This window comes from Dasypus novemcinctus, chromosome 9 (genome assembly GCF_030445035.2).
Source record: "Dasypus novemcinctus isolate mDasNov1 chromosome 9, mDasNov1.1.hap2, whole genome shotgun sequence".
Classification (NCBI taxonomy): domain Eukaryota; kingdom Metazoa; phylum Chordata; class Mammalia; order Cingulata; family Dasypodidae; genus Dasypus; species Dasypus novemcinctus.
In genome coordinates, this window is record NC_080681.1 from 59,123 (window position 1) to 83,219 (window position 24,097).

The 24,097-nt window shown below is 44.4% G+C and overlaps 2 long non-coding RNA genes across 2 annotated transcripts; one reads left to right on the forward strand and one right to left on the reverse strand.

Annotated features, from left to right (window-relative positions):
* Positions 1 to 947: 947 nt before the first annotated feature.
* On the reverse strand, positions 948 to 20,399 carry LOC139439637 (uncharacterized). Its single transcript, XR_011649571.1, has 4 exons — positions 19,512 to 20,399; positions 15,527 to 15,613; positions 2,307 to 2,355; positions 948 to 1,237 (listed from the first exon to the last, which is right to left on the reverse strand). It is a non-coding gene; the product is annotated as an uncharacterized lncRNA (long non-coding RNA).
* Positions 1,124 to 9,388, forward strand: LOC131279670 (uncharacterized). Its single transcript, XR_009187047.2, has 4 exons — positions 1,124 to 1,223; positions 4,242 to 4,266; positions 8,797 to 8,855; positions 8,943 to 9,388. It is a non-coding gene; the product is annotated as an uncharacterized lncRNA (long non-coding RNA).
* Positions 20,400 to 24,097: the final 3,698 nt, after the last annotated feature.

The following is a 24,097-nucleotide window of genomic DNA, read 5'->3' on the forward strand; positions in this document are numbered from 1 at the left end:
GGTAGAGGAAGACTGAGTCCATCTTAGACAGGCAACACCATGCAAACTTCTAGTCTTAACTGCCTTGTAGTTAATCCTGTATCTATTTATGGAATCAACATCATGAATTCACGCCAAAATATCCACTTCATCCACCAGCCCACTTCAAAAGGGTTCACTGCAAATCTTGTGTTTTCACATCTGTAACTCTATCTTTTGAATACACAGAAGGTAGATGGGGTGAGATACAAAAAAGGACTGGACGGTCAGTTGAATCCCAAGGCTGTGGTGAGTTTACTGAATAGAACTGGTCATCTTTTGCATTTTATGGAGTGGGCTCTTGATGTGTTCATTTCTGAAAGTTCCCTATTGTCCTCATTGTCTACATACCTGCTGTTGTCATTGCTCCTAAAAGGAGATAAAGCCTTGTGAAAACTCATGGTGGGAACATCATTCTCTCTTGTGAGACTGGGTTGGATTAATTGATACAACATGAAGAGGGCTTTGGCTGAGATCTGGCTGACCTAGATATGTAAGAATTTCTGGGGTCCTCTGAGGGATACTGGCCTTCATGGAGTATGGGGGTGAAAACCCCCTCTTCATGGAGGGCCATCTTTCTTCTCTAAGCCTAGTGGGGACTCTTGATGCAGGAACATGAAGCATTTCTGAGAACAGGGCTGTGTGTTTGTCTCCCTTGGGGATTTGAGATTACTCTGAGCAAGATTGGGTTCTCGAAGGATGTGGACATCTCAAAGAAAAAATGATTCACCGTGTCCCCTCTTCTGTAAACCATAAATCATAATTTCTGCATTGAGTTCAGAATGAGCAGAAGTATCAAAATGCATTCAACATCACTAGTGATCAGTAAAATACATATTAGAACCAAAGTCTCACGCCCATATCTTACAGAAGGGGTACTCTTAGGATGCGAAAGACTTCAGCAGGGAAGGTACAGACTCCACACTAAGAGTTGTTCAAATATTTAGTCAGGGAGATAATTGGGAACAGGGAGACTTCATTCATTAACTCACCAAACTTCAGCCAGGTGGGTGACTTTGCCAGTTGATGACATTAACTGTTCTTCCAGAGTAGTTCAGTTAAAGGTGAAGCTAATTCTTTGCATAGCTGTTATCTGGCAGTTGGTCTGGAATGTCTTAGGTTCTGAGCCAGTAGAGGAGCCAAGCAGACCACTGGTCACTTGGGGTGGTAGGCCAACTCCCAGGAAGACTCACATGAGGCAGAAGGTATTGTGAAGATGCTGGGGGAGGAGGGCCAAAAATTTAGACATACTTGGTACTTCAGAAGGCCTTTATGTAGGGGAAACTACCTCATATTTTATATCAAGGATGGAAATGTAGAGACAGGAGGCTGGGTCAGGATATGTACTCTTCTTGTGGGTGAGTCACCTCCTCCAGGGCATCAATTCTTCCCCTCAGGAACTTTGGGGCAAGAGGATTTTTCAAAGGAACTGTTTCAGTACACCATGGTTGACATGTCATATAACACATACTTGTTGGCTTAAAGGAGTTTATTGTCTCACAGTTTTGGAGGCAGTGACACCAAGATTAGACTCAGTAAGGTCTGTGCCCTCAGTGCTTGCTTCTGCCTTTCCTCCCCACCATCCAGGGCAACACTGGGGTTATGGAGGTGAGGATTTCTGACCCCCCTTTCCCCAGAATAGTCACACTAATATACAGACTCAGGCTCCAGGGTAGCTCACTGTCTAGAATGCCTCTCCTTTACTTCCTTTCCCTGACAACTTGGAGCCATCTGGTTCTCTAGCAGGCCTGTTTTCAAGTGTTTCAAGGTTTGGTTTGGGTTTCTATCCCCATTATTTGTAATGCACTCCTAAGGGATTGGTAATAAACTTTCCTAAAAACAGTAACAACAACAACAACAAAAGACACCTTGGCTGTCTTTAATTCACAAGTATTGTGAAGTACTTTCCAATATTCCATGCTCTGGTCTTCCAGACAGATATTGTAGTATTTCACACTCAGTTTGGGCCTAGTCCCTTGGCAGAAGTTTTTAGCACAACATAAGAACAGTGTGCCAACTAACTATTATTTTGCCCCCAGTTTATCCAGTCTGCCTTTGCTGTCCATAAATATCTATCAATGGGAGGGTAGAAAAAGGTCAGAACTCCACTGTGGGTATTGCTCTTGGAATTTAGGATGACTTTTGTCTCATAATACTTATACATTTATGAATTACCATATGAAGAAAAGTAACTGAGTAAACAAGTGAATAATAAGAAAAAGAACACTGGATATATCAATAAATTAATATGGATTGTGTCTCTGATTTGAGCCAGGACCATTACTTACTTCTGAGGACAGCCGATGAGGCCAATGGTACTTGCTCTGTATTTCAGATCTGGAAATGAGACACAGACAATTTAGTAAATTTCCCAGCTGACATGAAGCAGAGTCAGGAATCAGCCCTGAACATGTAATTCCAATGTCCAAGTTCCCAATCACATTCATCTTCTGGCCTTGAACATCACAGTTGCTGTCAAAAATATGCTGGGTAAGGCATTAGAAAAGCAATTCAAGGCAAGTGTTCAGAAGCACATTCGACCTTTTGACTTTTACAGGTGTCAATTAACACTCAAAGTAGTTATTTCTCTATGCAACTTATACATACTATTTAAGAAACTTCAGATGACACAGCAAAGGGAATCAAAATCACAAGTTCACCATTGAAAAAATACCAATGCTTTTTTTTTTTTTTTTTTTTTTTTAACATACCGGGGTTGGGGATTAAAACTGAGACCTCATATGTGGGAAGCCAGTGCTTAAGCACTGAAGCACATCAGTTCCCCTGAGTTGGTTTCTTTTGTTTGATTGTTGGTTGGTTGGTTTTTTTTTTTTTTTTTTGTAGGAGGCACCAGGAACCAAATCTAGGACCTCCCATGTGGGAAGCAGGTGCTCAACTGCTTGAGCCACATCCATACTCCAATGCTAATATTTGAAAGTATTTCTTCTCTGATCTTTGACCATTAAAACATACACACACACAAGATAAAGAACTCAGTTAACTATCTAACCTGAAGGACAATATAGAATACTGAATATCCCAAATACAGTGCAACTACAAACAACTTCTCAAGTCTTCTTTAAAGCCCCTTGCCTGGAAATACAAAGATGGGACATGATTTGGATTACTACCTGAATCTGTGCTCCCCTAATTGCAACTCTAAGACCGTAAATCAATGCCTTTGTTGCCTTGAAGCTTAGTTTATTTCTCAGTTGACATTATATAGTGTTAGAAACAGGATTCTAAGTAACTACCAACCTGACTCTGGAGCTACTGTTGAGTTTGAGCATGGTAAAGGTAAAAGCCCCTTCAGCTCTGCCATCTCCCCAAAAGCCCTGAGTTCTTGTCTGTGAGTCCTCTGGTTCTGAAAATCCCTTTTTGGTTGAGGTTCTAGATCTTTTAGGGGTGACTTTTGAACTTTGGCATTTTGAACTTTGGTTCTTATGGTTTAGGCTGCTAACAGCAGTCCTGTTTGTATACTTGAACCTTTTTTCTTCTGGTTTGGCCTGGTGACATAAGGCCTTTCTGTACAACAGAAAGGGAAAATTTATTTGTTTGGCAAGTACTTGAATGGGACTTTTAAAATTCAACTTTGATAATGAGCTCTTCTAAGTGGGGGATGCCTCCCTAACAATCAATTTGGCTTTTGTGAGCAAGCAGATTATTTTTAGTCAGCACAGGATGGGCACTTAAACACTATTAGAATGTGTACCACCTTTTAAAGAGAGGCCTTGGCCTGATGGAGGAACCACCTAGTGACAGTGCACAGGAGGAGACCCCATCTAATTCCAAGGCAAGGTTGCCTTTCTTTGTCTGAGAAAATCATCACTTTACTTATTCCTTTCATTTTCAATGGAGTTCAGATATGAAAATTCTGACCGTGTACATTACAGATGACATATACAATTTCCTTATTTAAGAGTATTCTATTACTGCTTCAAGTTGTTTTTTACAAATAGCAACAGCAGGGTATCAAGTATATGGGCTTTTTAATTGGCAGCAGTTTTTCCTTCTAAGAGTAAGAATTTTTTGTGCCAACCAAAATAGACATGAGAGATGCATTATCTAGGAAAAGCTTGTGTTTTTCCATGTGTGTCTGCTACAATTACTTATTGGATCTTTCACTCAACCACTGTTTCCCATCTGTACCAAAAGTACAAAAGACTGTGTCAACACTACACAGCATGATCTGATCCTGAGTATTTTCTTTAATATAATTACAGGTGGCCTCAGGTACAAGAGAAAATGGTAAGTATTTTTGAACTTCTGAAAAAATCTAGATAATTAAAAAACCAGGGTGGAGCTGATGTAGCTCAGTGGTTGAGCACCTCCTTTCCATGTATGAGGGCCTGTGTTCAATCCCCAGGGACTGTGTGCTTGCTTTACTCTGAAGAGCCACCCTGATTCCAGCTTCCAGGTGAGAATGAGAAATGGGGATGTGATTATTTTCTAGTTAAGTGATGGCCATGTTCTACAGTCCTTGTAGGCAGCTGTGTTCCCTTTAGCTGGTGAGGGTTTGTGTACCAGGGCTGGAGGTATCTATTTTAGAGTCTTTGAGATGAGATTGTGAAGGTAGGGGTGGAGAAACTATTTCCCACCTATATAGCACAATTGCCAGTGACAACTTCTCAGAAAAACCACTACTACACCCTTTACATATATTTACTCATTCCATCTTCAACACTACCATACTATGACTGTTTATTCCCACTCTTCTGATGAAGAACTGAGGTGCAGAGACAATTAGCCTACAATTTCAAACATGAGTGTCCCTGATCCTTAAGCTATAGCCATAATCTAGCCCAATCACTTGGGCACAGGATGATTCTACACCTTGCCAGCAATGGAAACTGATCATTTGTGTGTATTCCTGGATGTATCAGACCTGCACAGACCCCACATCCTGTCCATCATTATAAGTCAACTCACTGATCACATGACCCAGACCTGTTATTATTGCCGTTACTGCAGACTATGAATTGACACAGTGTGAAAAGCACTTAGAAATTCCACGTGCCTGTTCAGCTCAGATTCTGAAGAACTGCAAGCACAATCTGGTATACCTAAGGCATTCCTCTACACTACAGCCCAAACAGATAGGAATTGGGAGATATTAGCGTATTTCATAATATCAGCATCTTGAGTCCTAGAAATGCTCGGCACTGTTTGCTGCATGCCTTAGGGACAGTGACCAAAAAGAACTCAAGTTACCATTTCGCTATTGATCTGGGGTATATCATCCTTGCTGCAACTTTTATAACTGCATTAGAGTCTTAGCACTCAATTCATGTCTCCCTTAGTAATGAACTATCAAATTGGTGCCTGGAGTTTATAAAGATGGACATCCAACACATTCAATGAATAAGCATTCAGGGTATAGAAAAGGAAGACTGGAAGGAAAAATACTACATGATTTATAGTGGTCAATTTTTAAACAGCAATATTTAAATATCTTCAAATCTTCTACAACAGAGTATCTTTATGATAAAGGATTAAAAATAATAATAAAACAATGTTTTGCCTAGACTTGAATCCAGTCCCACAATAAAAAGTTATAAATAAAATGTCTTTAAAACAATTACCCAATTATTAAACTTTAGAAAGCTAATAAAATGCTTGTGTACAAATAACAGCAAAATCCTGCATAAACGGGTGCTGGACATTGTATGTCCTGCCATGGCCCAGTGAGTGGACTGGGGGAGAGTGAAAACTACAATGTAAACCATTATCCACATGAGATATGGAAGGATGAGAAGTGAATGAATTTTCCAGTTTCACATCTAGAGAACAGGAAACCATATTCTGGAGATATTAAGTGCTTTGATTCCAAATTCTATACACTTTGTTCACATCTCTTTGGCCTGGTGGGATCTCGAATCGTCTAGGAGTTTGGAACAGTCATGATTTCAGTTCTTATTACTGAGCACCACACCTTCAGGGCATCTGCAGCACAATGTAGTATTATCCATTTTTCAAAAGCCCAACAGCCATTTGTGCTAGTAGCTATGGCATGACAATACAGAAAGAACATTTCCATCCTCACAATACACTTTCCCAGGCAGTTGCTCTGAGCCTGCCATTGGTCTTTTCATTGAACTCATCTAATACAGAGTATTTCCAGAACAGTCAGAATTTCAGGGTGATAAGTTTGGAGGTAAGAGCTTTAATGGTCCATCAAAAAGGGGGAAGTAAATAGTTAAAAGGGGATTCTTTCTCCACCTTGCTCATTTGCAAACCATTTATAATGTCTTATTGAAGGCCTCTGACTCCACAGAGTCCAGGGATGGTCTAAGAACCTGTGGTGATCTTGGGTAGCCAGCAAGCCAGCAAGTGGAGAAGGAAGGGACGGGTGTGCCACATTCTCCACAAACTTTCTTGCAAATGTTTGTGTTCCTAAAGATTGGTTTGTGGATCAGAGATATGACTCCACCAGCAGTGATGAAAATGATAATCCAGGTAGGCAATATCACTCAAGATAGGATCCAATGAGAGTGGGTTATCAGAAACAGTCTGGTAACACTGCTACTTTAGCAACTGAAGAAGGGACTGTGAAATCAGAAAGTAATGGAAATATACATGGAGGTCTGCTTTATTCTTTCCATATTTAATAACAATAGTAAGAAGTATTATGATCATGTTCTTTGAGTGTACTGTGTTTGCAATCATCTTTCCTTGCTGTGCTATTTAAGATTAACTTTCCCATAAGACCAGTCATCAAAGCCTTTGTTTTTCCTTGGTTAGCAGCTCTTGGGAATAAAGCACAAGAGAGTGTAGTTGAGGTTTTGGTGTTGACCTACAATGGAGGGGATCTGGCAGGACACAAGCTCTCCCAGACTATCAACTAGACTTGGGACAAAGTTCTTCTACTGAGTGCCAGGTGGTGGTTGAGAATTAGGGCTTCTCCCTCTGTACTTACCAGTCTGGTAGCACTTCATTAATGTTTTATCCTTTCTGACATAAAGAACATATGCTCTGGGCTTACTACACATGTACCTGGCTGTTGGAAAGGTATCAAAAGAAACATATCCTTGAACATCCTTCTATTCTCTACTGCTCACACAAATCCAAAATCCTGGGATTAGATTAAAACCTGAAATTGCTTCCATTTGAGAGGTTCATGTACAACTCTTTCTCCAACACATTCCAAAGCCTGGCTGGGTTTCTAGAGACCTTGTGTGAATGGCCTGCCAGGCTTGCTTCACATATTGGCTCTTGCTGTCCCTGCTCCTCTCATATTATTCCCATATTACACTGCCACCTTCTTCAGTAAATCAATGGATCAATTAACCAATCCATTTTAAACCAGGGAGCAACTCTCAGAGGCATGGAGTTGAATCATGTCCTGTGGGTGATAGTGACCATTAATCCTATAAATCAGGTGATTGTCCTGAGACTGGTATGACCTTAGGTTCATGGAAGACACTTTGTCCTCACAGCATCCCTATAGGTTTCTGAATTGATTGGAGGGGTTGAATGTAAGATTAGAGGTAAAGTAACGTGTCTGTATCCACTTAGTCTGAAAATGATATAATAGGGGATCTACAGGCCACTTAAATAAGTGTGATCTTTTGGGAATTCGTTAAATCGCTGAAATACTAGCATTGATGGGTGCCTGGACAAGACTGAGGAAAGGTACATGGAGGGGCATGACTGTCAAGTGGGGAACAGGGCAGAGTTGACTGGCTAGAACAGAACACCTGATTCAACTCCATGCTTCTGATAGTTGCTCCGTGATTAGAGTGGATTGGTTAATTGACTACTTGATATTTTGGAGAGGGTGACAGCATAATAAGGGAATAATATGGGAACAATGATTGTTCTCCAGTGTTGTATTATAGAACAATATGATTGGTGGAAACTGACAAGGAGAAAACAAATGGGCAGTAATAGAGAGAGAGAAAAGAGGCAGGGAGGTAGTGAAGGTGGTAAAAAGGAGAAGAAAGACAACATCATGTATAAAAAGACATGGAGAGTATCTGCCTTCTTAGAGGAACAAGAGGATACAGGCATTCCTCACTGGCCACAGTTATAGTATTTGAGAGCTGGGAAAGGGACTCTGGAATCTTAGACCCACTCCTTCACAGCCAAGGTGAATTGACTGAGGCCCTAGGAGAGAAGTGTGGTGGTGAGGACAGAATTGTGTCCTGGGAACAGACCACACGCTGTCATAACCAACAGGAGCTTGAATTCTGCCCTCAACCCTAACTTTCCCATTTCCTTTCACAAGGTTGATAGATCACCATTCCTGCCCTGGTTACCAGGAGGCTTACTTCACAGCTTCTGAAGTATCAGATACAGAGAACAACAATTTGCATATAATTTCCTTCCTCTTTCTGTCTATTTTGTAATCTCTCCCTTTCTTATTCATAACTCCTCTTTATAGCTTTTCTCCATTCTATCTGTTCCTTATTTTATGAATTTTATCCTGAAGGAAGTGGTCTCATCCAGGAAGTTGAGGTCATGGGAACAACAATGTCTACAAATTTCTTCCATCCTCTTTACCTATTTTCTTAGCATTGCCCTGGTTTTAACATACGTGCATCACTGAATCAGTTTGCATAAGCCTGAATGGTCCAGGCAGGGAACTGGGCTGGTTGTCAGAAGCTTTGGGCCACACCCAGTGGAAGGAGCACCTGTGAAGTTAGTTCTGGGGTGGGCTCTCCCCTTGCAGGGCGTTCCTGCACACGTGCACATGGTCATCAAGTGGGTTCCTTTCCTTGCAGCTGTCTACACTGTTCAAGGAAGAGGAGTCTCTTTTCATAAATTCTCTTTTCCTAGAATACACTGAAGACACTGAAGAAATGGATGAAAAGGCAGGAAGAAGAAGAAGAGGAAATGTGAGTGTGGAGTGGATAGGATAAAGAGAGGAAGGGAAACAAGTTCACGTATTCCATTGCTTTCCTAACCTTCTTTTGGCACTTTAGGAAAATCAGCAAAACTGAGAAGAAACTGAGGTTTCCAGTATTCTATGTGAACATGGAGGTGGAAACATGAACTGGCTGGTCAAAGTAAATGCAGACAATCAAGGATCCGAGATGTCTTCTGGGTCCTGTTACCCACTTCAGAAAAACTCCTCCATCCACCTCTGCGCCTCCCCAGTGATCCCTACTACTGACAGCACAAAGACCTTGAGCTGGAGGCCTCAGTCTGAGTCTCAGAGGATCTGGAGATTATATGATGTTTGGAGACTGAAAGGGGATATAATATCAAAGAAATGGAGATGCCTCAGTGCTCAGCCCCTTTTACCCAATTCCCTAATCAGCCAATTGAGGGAAAATTTATTTTTCAGTTTGAAAGACTTACACTGAGTTTTAGAAATAGGTTTGGCATTTAATTTTAGATGTTAAAACATTAAACAATTTCTCTCCAACTACTTGTTTTTCTTCATCCTTATCAATAAAATAAACACATAGATAGATAAGCACCCTGAACAAACTTAGAGTGAATGAATGGACAAATAACTGCAAATTTAAGACTTAACATCTGTCCTACCAATGTCTTCTAGACATTTCATTTCCTGAAATCTGTTCCCTCACCTGAAAGGGATCATGGGAACAATATTACCCAACTTCAAGCCAGTGAAGTTGGATTTCAGTGCTGTTTTCACTTTCATGTCAGTTTTGCTGTTTATAACACCATGATTCACATTTCTTTCCATAAATGTATTACCCCATTTTCTTCTGGCACAAAGTATTATCAAAACTGATGATGAGATGCTATGTTCTTTTCATAATGTCACTTGCTCTCCTCTAATGCTGAAAAGACTTCATTCTTCCTTTACACCCTAGTAATTTTAGCTAGAATATGTCTTGCTATTAGTCATTCTGAGTCAATACTCAGTGTAAGGTTTTATAATGCAGCTTCAAAGAATTTCTTTCCAGAAAAAATAAGGAATTATAATTTTTAATATTTTTTCATGTCTTTGCTTTGGTTTTCTCATTCAGGCACTCCAGTTATTCATATATCATACTTTGTATGCCTGTCTTCAATTTCTGACATTTTTTTCCTCAAATTTGTCAAATACTCACTAATACTTGGCCATCCTGCATTTAAAAGCACTATCTTAGAAATAACCTGTAGAAAAAAATTGCTTTAATTTGGTTTGCTGATTTTTAAAATGCCTATACACATAAAAACCTGTCAGCCACATTATGCCATGATCTTATTACCCAGCATCTTGCCAACATGTGAACTGAAACCATAAAAATGTTGGACTCCTACAAATGGGCTCACACTGAGATTTGACAACTGCACTCCCAGGCTTCCTGTATGTGGGGACATTATGCTGCTCACTGAGTAGACAGCCATCTGTGGAAGTCATTGAGCCCTGATCACAGCTACATCTATAACACATTCTTGTGGTGTATCTCTTAAACAAATGACAAGAGCTACATCATTTAAGCCTCCTTCTTGCACTTGACCTCCCATGCTCTGAAAAAGTGAGTTGTTCCAGTATCTTCCAGTAAAGTTTGGCTGAATTTATGAATTACATAGAATTTGACATGGCAGAAGAATACTGGGCAAGAAATGAGATTCTATCCCAGCTCTACCTTACTTCCATGGCTGAATGTGAGAGAATCTTCGAATCTCTGGACCAAACAGAGATCATGGGTAAAAAGAAAAAAAAAACCATTGATCTAAATCAATTCATCAACTAACAAAAACTAAGAAAATTAAGCTAAGTTCTTGTTCTGCACTTGCTTTCCAAATGATGGCAGAAAGCCTTGATTGCCTCTAGGAAACACAGAACCTAAGACAAGGATATCAAATTCTTGGCTTTTCTGAGGAGAAAGAGAATATATTAGAGATCTTATGTGAGCAAGGGAGTTGAGCCAAGCAATCAGGTGGTATATACTAGGGTAGAGGGGCAGTGATGGGTGATGTTACCTGCCTATCACTCATTCGGGTATTGTCTTCGGTGTGACAGACCCATCCCCTTTCCTTGTCTGACATTTGGTCCCATGGAACTCACCACTTGGCCAGAGGAGGGGACAATGAAGTTGCCATCATCAGTATCTCAAGATAGTCATTAGTATAGGCATATTTACAGAATAAAGGCAAACACTTAAGCAAAATTATATAATCACCTATCAGGTGCTAGAGGAGAGGGTGGGGAAAGAGAAGGAAGAGAAAATACACTAATTTCATCACTGCTCACAATGAGGATTAATACACACTAAAGAAATGGATGATTAAGGGAAAAATTTTTTTAAAAATTACTAGAACAAATCACAAACCAGAAAACATATACATGTACACAGAAACATACAGGTGCAAGAAGTGTACTTTTGAGTACTCTTGCCCTTTAATAATGTGATGATGAATTTAAGTCGTTTCCAGTGTTAAATACAGTTAAAATCAGCATCAAAAATAGAGAGCCGCTCTTTTTCCTTTTGCAGCCATCGCTGAAGTGGCAGGGGCCAAAATGAAGTTCAATCCCTTTGTGACCTCTGGTCGGAGCAAGAACCATAAAAGGCATTTCAATGCACCTTCCCACATTCGGAGGAAGATTATGTCTTCCCCTCTTTCCAAGGAGCTGAGATAGAAATATAATGTTCGATCCATGCCTATCCGAAAAGATGATGAAGTTCAGGTTGTGAGAGGACACTACAAAGGTCAGCAAATTGGCAAAGTAGTCCAGGTTTACAGGAAGGAATATGTCATCTACATCGAATGGGGGCAGCGGGAGAAGGCTAATGGCACCACTGTCCGTGTGGGCATTCACCCCAGCAAGGTAGTTATCACTAGGCTAAAAATGGATAAAGACCGTAAAAAGACCCTCGAATGTAAAGCCAAATCTCACCAAGTAGGAAAGGAAAAGGGCAAATATAAGGAAGAAACAACTGAGAAGATGCAGGGATAAAAGAATCTTATGTACAAATTCCATTAAAAGCTGCTAAAATGAAAAAAAAAGCAGTTAAGAATTCCAGTTTATATTTTATATTTATAAACACCTTAAGCAATGGAATTTTCCACATAGCAGAAGACAGATGTAAGTGCTTAGATGGCTTAGGCACCCCTCTCACTTGATGAGTATGGAAAGAATTAAAGAGCTGTATTGTTTGGGAATGATGGGGAGATAGCTCTATCTCTTTGCAAAGGGAGAGGTAGGCCATGCTTCACACACAGAGAAATTCAGTTAAATCATATGAAAAGGAATTTCAGGTTTTGGTTGCCTTACTGCAATAAGTGACTTTGCAGAATTGAAGATCTGGTTTAAGGTTTTATGAAGGAAACAATTTGGTTGAAAGGCAAGAATATTCTGGTGTGGGAAGAGTGGGGTGGGGGAGTGGGGTGGGGGGTATATGGGAGCCTCTTATGTTTTTCATAATATAACCTTTTCTGTGATGTATCTTCAAAAAATACAATTTATAAAAATGATGGGGGGAAGTGGGTTATATGGGAACCTCATGGTTTTTTTAATGTAACATTCTATGTGATCTACTAACTTTAATATAAACATTTAAAAATAAAATAAAATGATTTCAAATTATAATGATGAACACTTTCATTTTTAGCCCTATGTATTAAGAACTGTTGCAAAGTACCTAGTTATGTGTTATTTCATTTAACCTTTACAACCACCCTATTAAGAAAGGACTCTTTTACAGATGAGAACACTGAGGCTTACAGAGATGGAGTCACTTCTCCAAGGTTAACAAGGGTCTGCCTGCCACACAGTCTATGTTCACAATCATTCCACCCAGACTGTCTCCCTACAATTGGTGCAGCTGATACCATGAGTGCAATCCGCCTTTCCCCTTCTGAAGTGTTTCCAATCATGGCATGTTGTAATACCTATCCTACATCTAGGCCACATATCCCTTTATTGGCCCCCACATTGATACACAGTCCTGCACAGTCACCCACTCTAACGGGTTCTTGTGTTGAGCTACATTACTGGGTTGCTGGAGGACTAAATGCTTTAATACAGGCAATACTGCCTGGCACATGGAAAGCACCTAATAAATGTTATTACTATCACAGTCATCATCATTACCCAGTTCACACCTGGGGCCCCTGAGGTTTTCCTGAACCAAAATGCTCTCTGGTTACAGTGCCTTTCTCTGTTCCAGATAAGCAAGGACTCTGATCCTTGGGATCCCATATAGTGTATTTCCTTTACTGGCCTAAGTATCCCATCAACAAAACCATTTATTTCAGTCAGACTGAGTGAGTCTCTGTTCCTTGTAACCCAAACAGTAAAAAAATATATAGATGGATTGTTTTGATAGGTGAATTTTTAAAAAGTCTCTAAAGTTACATTATTTTTTCAGGAATGAAAACATTTAGAATGAAAGTGTATTAATCAAAAATATATAATTTCATATGCAAGTTTTATTATGTTACTAAGAGGGAGAGATTTTATCATCACTAGAAGTTTAGATATGGGTCCTTTTTGTTTCCAGGTAGCTTACTCAAGAAAATTATGAAGGAAAAAACAATGAATTAGAATTAATCTGTGAAAAGAATTCTTGATGTCCTGACACTTGAAACTTTGCTCAAAAACTCTCCTCCTTTCTGAGACCTTCGTGTTTTCCATGACAACCATTTCATTTGCTTCCTCCTTCCTTATTAGTTATGCGTGCAATTTTTATTATATATTTTCTATATTTGATCTTAAATTGGGTTATAATTATTTTCCTTGAATTTCTTTATGTATTCTCTCTCACCTAGCAGAGTATGAACTCCAGTGAAAAGTGATTCCTCTCTTCATTTCTTTTAAAATGGCAGTGGTGTATAATGTAACAAGCAGGAGATATGAAATAAGATGATACAGATGCTAGAGCATCAAGTCCCAATTCTCTCACACATTGATAAATCACTAAACCTGTCTCAGTCTCCATGGCATTTCTATAAAGAGGAGATGCTCTCTATCTGATTTCAAAGTCCACTGGGTTTTTTACTTTGCTTCTCTGACTCTGGTGGACCAAATTCATGAAAAGAATCCTGAATATTTAAATCCTCAGGTATATGTGGTACCGCTCATATTCAAAACAAATTACTACATGGAATGTGATGAAATGACAGGTAGTGTCAAATGGCAAAGGCCACCTGATCTGAATTGCTGGAGGACATTTACCTTCTGACAGTTTATCTTTAAAGCAGTGGTTAGAATCAGATTCCAAGCCATGGTATTTCATCACATATCATAAGCTAACACAGTCTACCCCCCAGCCCGTCCCCCCAGCAAGTCCACTAGTTAACTTGTCACGACTCACTGGCTATAAACTCTGAGCTTTTACCTGGCCATAGAAAATCACAACTTGGTATTTATAGCTCTGGCATTCATATAATTTAATGCAAAAATCTCATCTGACTGCACTTACAGATTACAGCTTAAATTCTGTCTTCTTTCTCCCCTCCTCCAATAATTTATGACTAAATAAGCAAAAATTAAACAGAAACACTTTCAGTTCACATTTCACCTCTCTTTTGAGAATCATATCAACAAAATAATAATGGTAGAAGTACTAATTTGTTTTCTGTAAATTGTCCAAGTAAAATATTCAGGATTCCAACTAGTGCATCTGAACAGCAGGCTAGGCTACTAAAGGAATGTGTTTTGTAAAGATGCAGAGGCCACCTTAAAAAGCATATTAAAGTGGAAGATCATAAAATAAGTAGTTTTTTGTGCTGCTGAAATAAAATACCTGGTAATTACCAATATCACAGTGGGGTTGTAGAAGTAAGAAGCAAGATAAGTGTGTTTGATGTGTTGTACATTGCATTGGAAATATTTAGTAAGTATATGAAAGTTAAGAGATCCCTCAGTAGGTTGCAGGATCAGACTCCTGCAGCAGCTGGCAATTGCTGGAGAGTGGATGGAGAATATGTTGCACTTTTGGACTCCTAGAGCAGCTGGCAATTGCTGGATAGAGGGTGGAGACTATGTTGCAGTTTTGGACTCCTGCAGTGGCCAGCAATGACTAGATATGGCCAGATGTACAAGGGAACATTCAAGTTTTCCATTGGTTTCATTAGTTTATAATAATAACCTGTTGTTGCCTATGTCTCAGAGGATACACACTAGGAAAAATGAGGTCAGTTTCCACTAAGCCAGGGGTTGAAGGTTTCTTTATCCCTGGGAAGCAGCTACTGAAATGACACAAAGATACTTGTTCAGGGTCTGTGCCAGGCTAGAGAGGACACAGCTGCCGAGTCCCTAACAGTTAGCATAGGGCCTAGTCCCCCAGGAAAGTCCCCTTTAAGGAAATGGCCCTCCTGAGCCAAGCTCAGGAACCACAGGTAGACCCACATTGCCCCCTGCTAGTAAAATGGCAGAGCTCCACCAATGTTGACAGGAGCGCACAGCAGCTTATTCTGTCCTCAATTTAAGGCTGTCTTGAATTTGTGCATCAGTTAGAATATCAACAGAATAATAATAATGGTAGAGGTCATCATTTGTTTTCTATGAATTGTTCAAGTAAAATATTCAGGATTCCAACTAGTGCATTTGAACAACAGGCTAGGACACTAAAAGTATCACAGGATCAAAATCACTTACTTGATATGTCTGACGGAACAGTGGAGTTCTCATAATTGGGGCTAAATCAGGATTCTTTACAGGTACCATTGGATTCAGTTTTCTCACCTGTCATTTAAACAAAAAGCATGATGCCTTAAAAAAATTCAAAAGAAGGAAAACACTACATACATAAAGATATGTATTACAGGGCTATACACTAAAAAATATAAATTACTTCACTGCTAAACAACTGGGAAGTGAATTAGTAAATCTTGATTCTTTAATAAGATGAAGTACCGGGAGCTAATGTGGCTCAAGCAGTTGAGCAACTGCTTCCCCCAGGGAAGGTCCTAGGTTTGATCCCTGGTGCCTCCTAAAAATAAAAAAAAAGGAAACAACAAGCAAATCAACAAAACAAATTAACTCAGGGAGCCACTGTGGTTCAGTGGTTAAGCGCCAGCTTCCCATTGACAAGTTCCCAGGTTCAATCCCTGGCCCTGTACCCCAAACAAAACAAAACAGAATAAATAAATAAATAAGATAAAGTACCATTTAACCCTTCAAAATAGTCATTATCAAGACTGTAAACCAGTAGAGGAAAATATTTGTAACATAACATTGAGTGAATAAAACAAATTATAAAGGTGACTGTATATAGCTACAAATACGTTGTACTAGGTTAAAATGCACATATATACTCTATTAGTAAATGAAGAGCTGATGCAAAATAGCAGAAATTGGTTGTTTTTTATAAAGGGTATTTATTTGGGGTAGAAGCTTACAGTTACCAGGCCTTAAAGGGCAAGCTACCCCCCTCACCGAAGTCTATTGCCACATGCTAGAGCGAGATGGCTGCCGATGCCAGCAAGGGGTCAGGCTTCCTGGGCTCCTCTCTTCCTGAGGCTTGCTCCTTTCCCGGGTCAGATGCTTTGCTCTCTCCACAAGGCCAGCTGTAGATTACAAGGCAAATGGCACATCTCTCTTCCCCGGGCCTCTGCCGTATCTGCTTCTCTGTGTGTTTCCTTCCCAGGCTCCAGCTCAAAAACTCCCAGCTCTGTCCTTTGCCATGTCTTTTCTCTGTAAGTCTCTGTATGTGCAGGGATGCAATGTCCTACTGACATGACCCAATCAAAGGCTTAATCATTGTTTAATCAAGTAAAAGTGAAACCTCTCAATTCAATACAATCTAACATGCCTGGAGGAACAGACCAGGTTACAAACATAAGCCAATATCTATTTTTGGAACACATAAACAATATCAAATTGCTACACAGTCTATGAAAAAGATGCATGTAGGGAGGAAAGTAAGAGCAAAAGGGGCCCCCTCTGGAGGCAGCTGTTTAATAAGAACTGCTCCAATAGTCACAACACCCCTGGGGTTGGGGACTGGACCCTTGGTGTGCAGAAGGAGGAGACAGAGTCCCTCCAGGGAAGGGTCATGTGGTCCCCTGAAGGTGGCTGCCTGGGCCTGTTAAGCCAGGATCTGTGATTCTGAAATGAGGTCCCTCGTTTCCTGCCAATCGCGCATCCCCATCCATGGCCTTGTAAATGGGATGCGCCATGCCATAAAAGGTTGAATAAAGCTGCCCAGTACTTTGGAGGACAGGGGTCTCCATGTAAGAAGTTTCCATGATTCAGTGTCAAAGTAGGCCTCCTCAGGTTGGAGATGGATTCTGAGTCTCTTGTCTCTGTGCTCAAAAATGCTTGTCCATCGCATCATCCCAATCTTTCTAAGTAAAATTGGACTTCATCAGTTGTTAGCCAGTGAGCATCTGACTAGGCAGTAATACCCACCATAGACAAATGGACGTTTTCTTGCTGTCATAAATACCTAAGTTGATAGGAGAGGGGCATGGAGTCTTCAAAAGACTCTCAGTTGTCAATTGGCCCCTTTCTCATTGTCACCCTGAACAAAATCTCCAAGTATGGTTTGACTCTCCAATCAACTAAAATTTGGAACTTTGGTTTTAATTTGGGGTCCTCTTTGGAACCCTGTACATACCAGACTCATAGGCAATTGCCTCTTTCTCTAGGGACTCCCATCCATGTTGGGGTAGGTTTCCACTAGCAGGATGGTGGCAGGATCATTCAGAAGAACCCCTGGCCTGCACAGTTCACTAATAGGGTGTTGCCCCATGATAGGCATCAGGGCTTAATAGGGCCTGAGTACATGGTATGGGCATTTTACCTTTTTTTTCTAATTTTGAGACAACCTCTGTAGTCGTAGGAAGAAGCTGGTACCCTGGCTTGGACTTTGTCTTGCCCATATCCCTTTAGCCACCTTGCCAGGGATTGGACCCACAGTAATCCATGGAGTCAGGGTTGAGAGAGTGACAGTAGCAGAGAGCAATAGCCACAAAGGGGCCACAGGCCCCAGGAACACCACTGCCTGTGGGCTGCCACGTTATACTTCCTGTGGAGGGGGTGCCCCTATTGCACAGTGGAACCCCTGCCTTTGGCCTCTGGGGCACAGTACACAGACGCACTGTTTGTTCCCATATAGTCTCCCAGTTACTTTCAGGCAAAGCCTCGTAATTCCCAAGTACTACCTGCCCCAGCAGCCCTAGCACCAGGGCAGGGGTTGCCCACCTCCTGTCCCTATACCAATTCCATTAGGTCAATGACTTTTGGATAAAATTAGCCAATTTGACTCAGACTAATCATGCCCATTCTGGGGAAAACTGGAAACCAAGATTTCCCCTCTTGACATACAAGGGCTAGCTGTCTATAAAACCCACGGACAACTCAGATTTGCAAAAGCCACCATTTAGGGAGTTTTGGCAAAACCCAACATAAACAACAAGCAGCACAAAGTAGAACACACGTTAAGTCACCGAGCCATGGAACCTCCCAGATAGTAGTAGTTTTCTGAGAACCAGTTAGTAAGCTAAGAGCAATCAAGAGGCATTATACCTCACATCCAATGGCTGTGACCAACACACCCTCCCTGTTGCACCACTTACTTTTAATATGTATTTTCTTAGAGAAGTTGTGAGCTTACAAAACAATCATACATAACATGCAAACTTCCCATATAGCACCCCTTCTGCAACACCGTGCATTTCTGTGGAACTGCACCACTTATTTTGAATGAGTCAAGTTGGGGATTTAAATTTGGGTCTGGGTGGAAGTCAGGTGTGACTCAACTAGAATCTGAGACCTTAGTGCATGATGAATGTTACTGTAGGTGCTAGGGTGACAGGGTTGCCAGGAGGATAGACAGGAAGTGTAATTAGTTAGGTGGCTCAACCAGAAGGTGTGGAACACACAAGTAGAACAAGAGGAAACTGTGAGCATGTGTTAGTCAGCCAAAGGGGTGCTGACATAAAATACCAGAAGTTGGTTGATTTTTATGAAGGGTATTTATTTGGGGTAGGAGATTACAGATACCAGGCCATAAAGCATAAGTTACTTCCCTCACCAAAGTCTATTTTCACATGTTAGAGCAAGACAGCTGCCGACAGCTGTAAGTGTTCAGGCTTCCTGGTACCTTTCTTCCAGGGCCTAGCATCTCTGAGTTCAAGTTTCCTTTCTTCCCAGGGCTTGCTTCTTCCTGGACTCAGGGTTCCTTTCTTCCTGAGGGTGGCTTCTCTTTCCTCTTTATGGGGCTCTGGCTTAATGCTTCAGCATCAAATTCCAACATCAAAACTCCAACATAAAAAAGCCTTCAACTCTGTCCTTTGCTGTGCCTTTTATCTGTGAGTCCCCACCCCTTGGTCAGTGGGGACTTAATGCCCTAATGATACATCCCAGTCAAAGCCCTAATCATAACTTAATCGTGCCCAGGTACAGACCAGATGACAAACATAATCCAATATCTATTTTTGAAATTCATAACCATATCAAACTGCTACATTGCCCTTTTAAAAATTTTTGCTTGAATATATTTCAATACTTTTTATTGCCTCCTGCAGGTGTGCTCACATTCAGTCACTATCTTCAATGATTCCCTTTGCAAAACACCTCTGCAGCATCCCTAAGAAGATATTGGAAGTGGATGTGGCTTAAGCAGCTAAGTACTCACCTACCACATGGGAGGTCCCGGGTTCAGTTCCTGATGCCTCCTAAAGATGATGAGTGAGGCAGGCATGTGATGTGAGGGCCAGGTGTGGTGAGCTCATGCAACAAGATGATGCAGGGAGTTGATGCAATGAAGAGAAACAGCAAGGAAACAAAATGAGAGACACAATGAAAGACATAAGCAGGGACCGTAGGTGGCTCAAGTGATTGGGTGTCTCCCTCCCACATGGGATGTCTGGGTTCAGTTCCCACTGCCTCCTAAAAAGAAGATGAACAGAGAGCAGACAGCAAGCACAAGCAAAAAAATGGGGGTGGGGAGTGGGGGAGGGGATAAAAGCAAAAAAATGTATACTTCAATCCCTGCTAAAATCCCATTTCAGAAACCAAGACTCAGATGCTTTGAAGGGGAAGGCAGGCACCCGATCTCTCCAGAGCAGGTGGGCCAGGGAGTATGTCAACAGAGGCTCGACTCACAGAAATGCCTCGGCCACCACACACTCACCTCCCAGAGGAGGATGCTTGTTTACAAGACACTTGCACACTTTGTGACTTTGCTGTGCATTCCTGCAGGACAGGGGTCCTGCTCCCTGCTTGGCTCTCCTAGAGGCCCAGAATATGGTAGGTGCATACCTTCATTCCTTGATTTGATCTTCTCCCACACCACCATTAGGCAGCAAATTAGGAAATGTGACTGCTGCCAGTGTTAGTCATCTGCTTAGCAGGGTAGATGGAGTCCCTGGCTCCCTGCCCAGGCCTTTCCAACCCAGGTGAGACCTTGGCCACTGCTGGAAGGACAAAGATGTTAATTAGGAGAAAGAACCCTTTCAGTCATTCCTGCAGCAATAATAATTACAATCATCCTCATCATCATCTCTAACTCATGTAGTCCTCACACCAGTGGCACCAGTGAGAATTATTTGTTTTCACAGCAAGGCACAGAGCAGTTAAGTAACTTTTCCAACATCACAAGCCAAGAGGCAGCACTGCTGGGACATGGACTCCATCAGGCTTAAAGCCCAGAGTCCAGAGGCTGCTAAAACCTCAGGACAATTAGCATCCCCAGCTGGACCCAGAGAGGCTGCCAGCACAGGTGGGGTGAGTTTGGGTGAGGGATCAGCGCTACAGGAAATGTGGAGGTCAGTCAGGAGCCTTCAAGGAGACCCACCTGCGAGCTCTGGCCCTGAGGCGACAGCCCAAGCAAGATGAGGCCTGGCAGGAGAGGCAGGCTCGAGCTCCCTAATTACAGGGTTAATTGTTTCACGGGTGCGATGCGCAGGGTCAGAGGCTCCGCCAGCCTCTCAGGCACCGGCCTGGGCTGGGAGCCAGGGAGCCTGACCCGCAGGGCTGACCTTGCAGCAGAAGCCTGAAGAGTGGGTGGGAGTGGGGCAGGCAGAGTGGGAGAGCACCCCAAGGAGAGGACACGGCCTGGGTAGGACCTGGGGCTACCGCGCTCGTCTTTACTTCCCTCTTATCCTTAGAGAGCAAGTGCAAAAGGGAATTATTAAAATTCCCATGACCCTGTCCCACCCCCAGATAGCCTTGGATCCCTCCTCCATCAAGCAGTGATTCTGCCCCGCCATTCCAGCAGCTGTTTGCGCCTGACAAAATGCCCAGTGGTCTTGTTCGATCCTTACAACCACCTGGAGGGAGCAGGTGTCCGGCCCCTGTACAGAGGGGGAAACTGAGGCGGGGGGTGGTGTGCCTTCCTGGGCCGCACAGTAGGTGTGCCTCTCCTCGTCCGGGCAGCCTCCCCCACCCCCGGGCAAGATGCGCTTCCCAGCGCCTTGGTTCTGGGGGGCTGGGGTGTCACGTGACACATCCAGGTAAAGCGCTGAGCAGGTGGAGCTCAAGGCCGGGGCTGCCTCGTGACGAGGAAGCGCCTTCCCAGAGAGCCCCAACGGGGTTCCTGAGTCCTCCCTCCCCTGAGAACCTGCAGCCCCGCGGAGAAGGGGCGTCCTGCGGGCGGGGGGCCCCGGGAGCGGGGACGGGGCTGCGCCGGGACAGCAGCTGGACCCCCGGCGACAGGCAGCGGTGAGCCCGGGGTCGGGGTGAGGAGCTCCGCGGAGGGACGTGGTGGGCGCGGGGGCAGGAGGAGACGGGGAGGCCCGGGATGCGGTCCAGGGGGGCCCAGGCGGCCCAGCGTGAGAGACGCCGCCAGCGCGGGGAGCAGGCGCTTCAGACTGTTTCCATTCTAACACCTTTTTTTAAATGTACTGGATGCATATAATTTCTTTAACACTTTATTTTTTAAATAATTTCAAACTCACGTACTGTGGCAAAAACAATACAACCCCCCCCCACACACACACAGAGGACTCCAACATACCCCACCCAGGCCCACCACCCGCTTTCAGCATTTTCCCGCCTTTGCTGCAGCAGACTCCTCTTCACAGCAGCATTTACCTGGAATTCTCTTCCAGCTAACTTTAATGACGCACCGCGCAGGAAAGGTGGGGACACACGCGCGGTGGGAAATGAAAGCCCCATCATCTGTAACTCACCACCCCCGGCAGCCTGGTCATCCTGTGAGTCTCTTCTTCCAGTCTTGAAAAGAAAAGAAAAAAATTCACCCCCGAAGGGGCAAAAAAAATTCCAAGTGCCTGAGAGATGACTACACGGGGACGTCCCGTGGCTGGAGAGGTCCAGGCAGGCTTCTGGAGAGAAGGTGGGGTTCAGGATGGACCTCGGGGAGTGTGGGAAAGGACGACGTCTAATTTCCACAAAGCAGAAGCCGGAGCCGCTCTGCGCTGAGGAGGGAGGGAACGGACTTCCGGCGAGTTTGGCGCACAGGGAATTTGAAAAGTGGCGCCAAAATGAGGGGGCCAATGGTGAGTGTCGGGGGCGGGGCCAATGGTGAGAAGGGCCAATGGTGAGTGTCGGGGGCGGGGCCAATGGTGAGAAGGGCCAATGGTGAGTGTTGGGGGCGTGGCCAATGGTGAGAAGGGCCAATGGTGAGAAGGGGCGGGGCCAATAGTGAAAACGGCGCCAAATTGGAAAAGCCGCCAGCTGTGGAGGCGGCGCCGAGGCCCAGCCCGCGGTGTGGAGAGGCGGGAGCAGGGACTGAGCGGGACGTGGAGCCTAGTTAGGCCACGCGGAGAGGCTGGGACCCCTGAAGGGCCCAGGCAGTGGGGACCAGGGAGGGCCCTGGTGCTAGGTGGGGGGTATAAGCCTCAGCATTCCTGCTGCTTGGTGCGTCGGTCATTTTATCCAGGTCTGCGCGTGTTCTTGCAAGATGGTTAATAAAGTCTCTTCTCCACACTCGGGGGAGCTTTAGTTTTGTTACAGGTGCGGCCTTCTTTTTAACAGGAGGGGCAGGGGTTGAAAAGAGCACAGGAACAGAGACGGGATTCCGGCCAAGGGGGCCACGCCAAGCTGGGAAAGGAGCTAATAACATGGGGCTGCCGAGCGCACCCCGCGGCCAGCCCTGCTCCCGCCCACGGCCGCGCCCGCGCTTCATCCCCCAGCCACCCGCGGGGGAACACGGAGCGGCCTCATTCAGCACGGGTCCCCGCGGGGGAACACGGAGTGGCCTCATTCAGCACGGGTCCCCGAGCCCACCCACCCCGCGCTGCTGTGAGGGGCTGAGGCTCCCACCCAGGGCCGGGGGGACCGCGGGTCCCCGGAAACGCCAGCTGGTTGTGGGGGGGTGCCAGCCGCGCCCAGCGCCCACCCGGGGGTCCTCGCGGGGCAGAAGGCGCTTCGAAGCCGCGCACAGCGGGGGAAAGGGAAGAGGAAGGGGCCGGCGGGCGCCTCGCGGGCCGGGCGGGCCCCGAGCTGCGCGGGCCTCACCAGGGCGCCCCGGGCCTGACACCCGCCGCGCCTCTGAGGGGCCCTCGGGCACGCGCCTGCCGGCCTCGAGGAGGTCACCAGGCCCTGACTGCTGGTGGCCCAGCCAAGCCCCTCCCCTGCTACCCGGTTAGGGAGGTGGGGAAGGGCAAGGCCTGGCGAGGAAACCAGCGAGGACAATGTATTTAAACCTCTCCCATGGGCGCGCGCCTGCCGGCTCCTGAAGCGCTCGCGCTCCCGTCAGCAGCGTGGGGAGCAAGCCCACCTGGGCTTCCCACCCTCAGGCCACCCATTCCTGGCGGTGCTCAAGCCTGGGCTTCCTCATCTGTAAAATGAAAGCAGGCAGCGGATGTGGCTTGACCGGTTGAGCGGCTGCCTCCCATGTACCAGGTCCTGAGTTCAATCTCAGGTACCTCCTAAAAACAAAAACAAAATCAACTCAGGGGAGCTGGTGTAGCTCAGTGGCTGAGCGCCGGCTTCCCACATTCGAGGTCTGAGGTCAATTCCTGACCCCGGTACCTCAAAAAAAAACAGTAACCCCACCCTTCTTGTCCAAGTTCAGTGCCCCACCAACCTGTTGCCACCTTCCTGCTGGCCCTTTCCTTCCCCGTGCCTCCCCACCCCCTTCTCCAGAGGGTACCACCTCTGCGCTGCACCAGGCACCCGGGCCTCTGCCAGCTGGGGGTTGAGTCAGACCTGGGTCCACCAATGCACCACCGTGCGCTGAGCTCGGACAGCCAGAGGCTCCTTGTCTGGGCTCCCATCCAGTGTGCACCAGGCCCAGGGGACAGCCGGGGGAGGGGC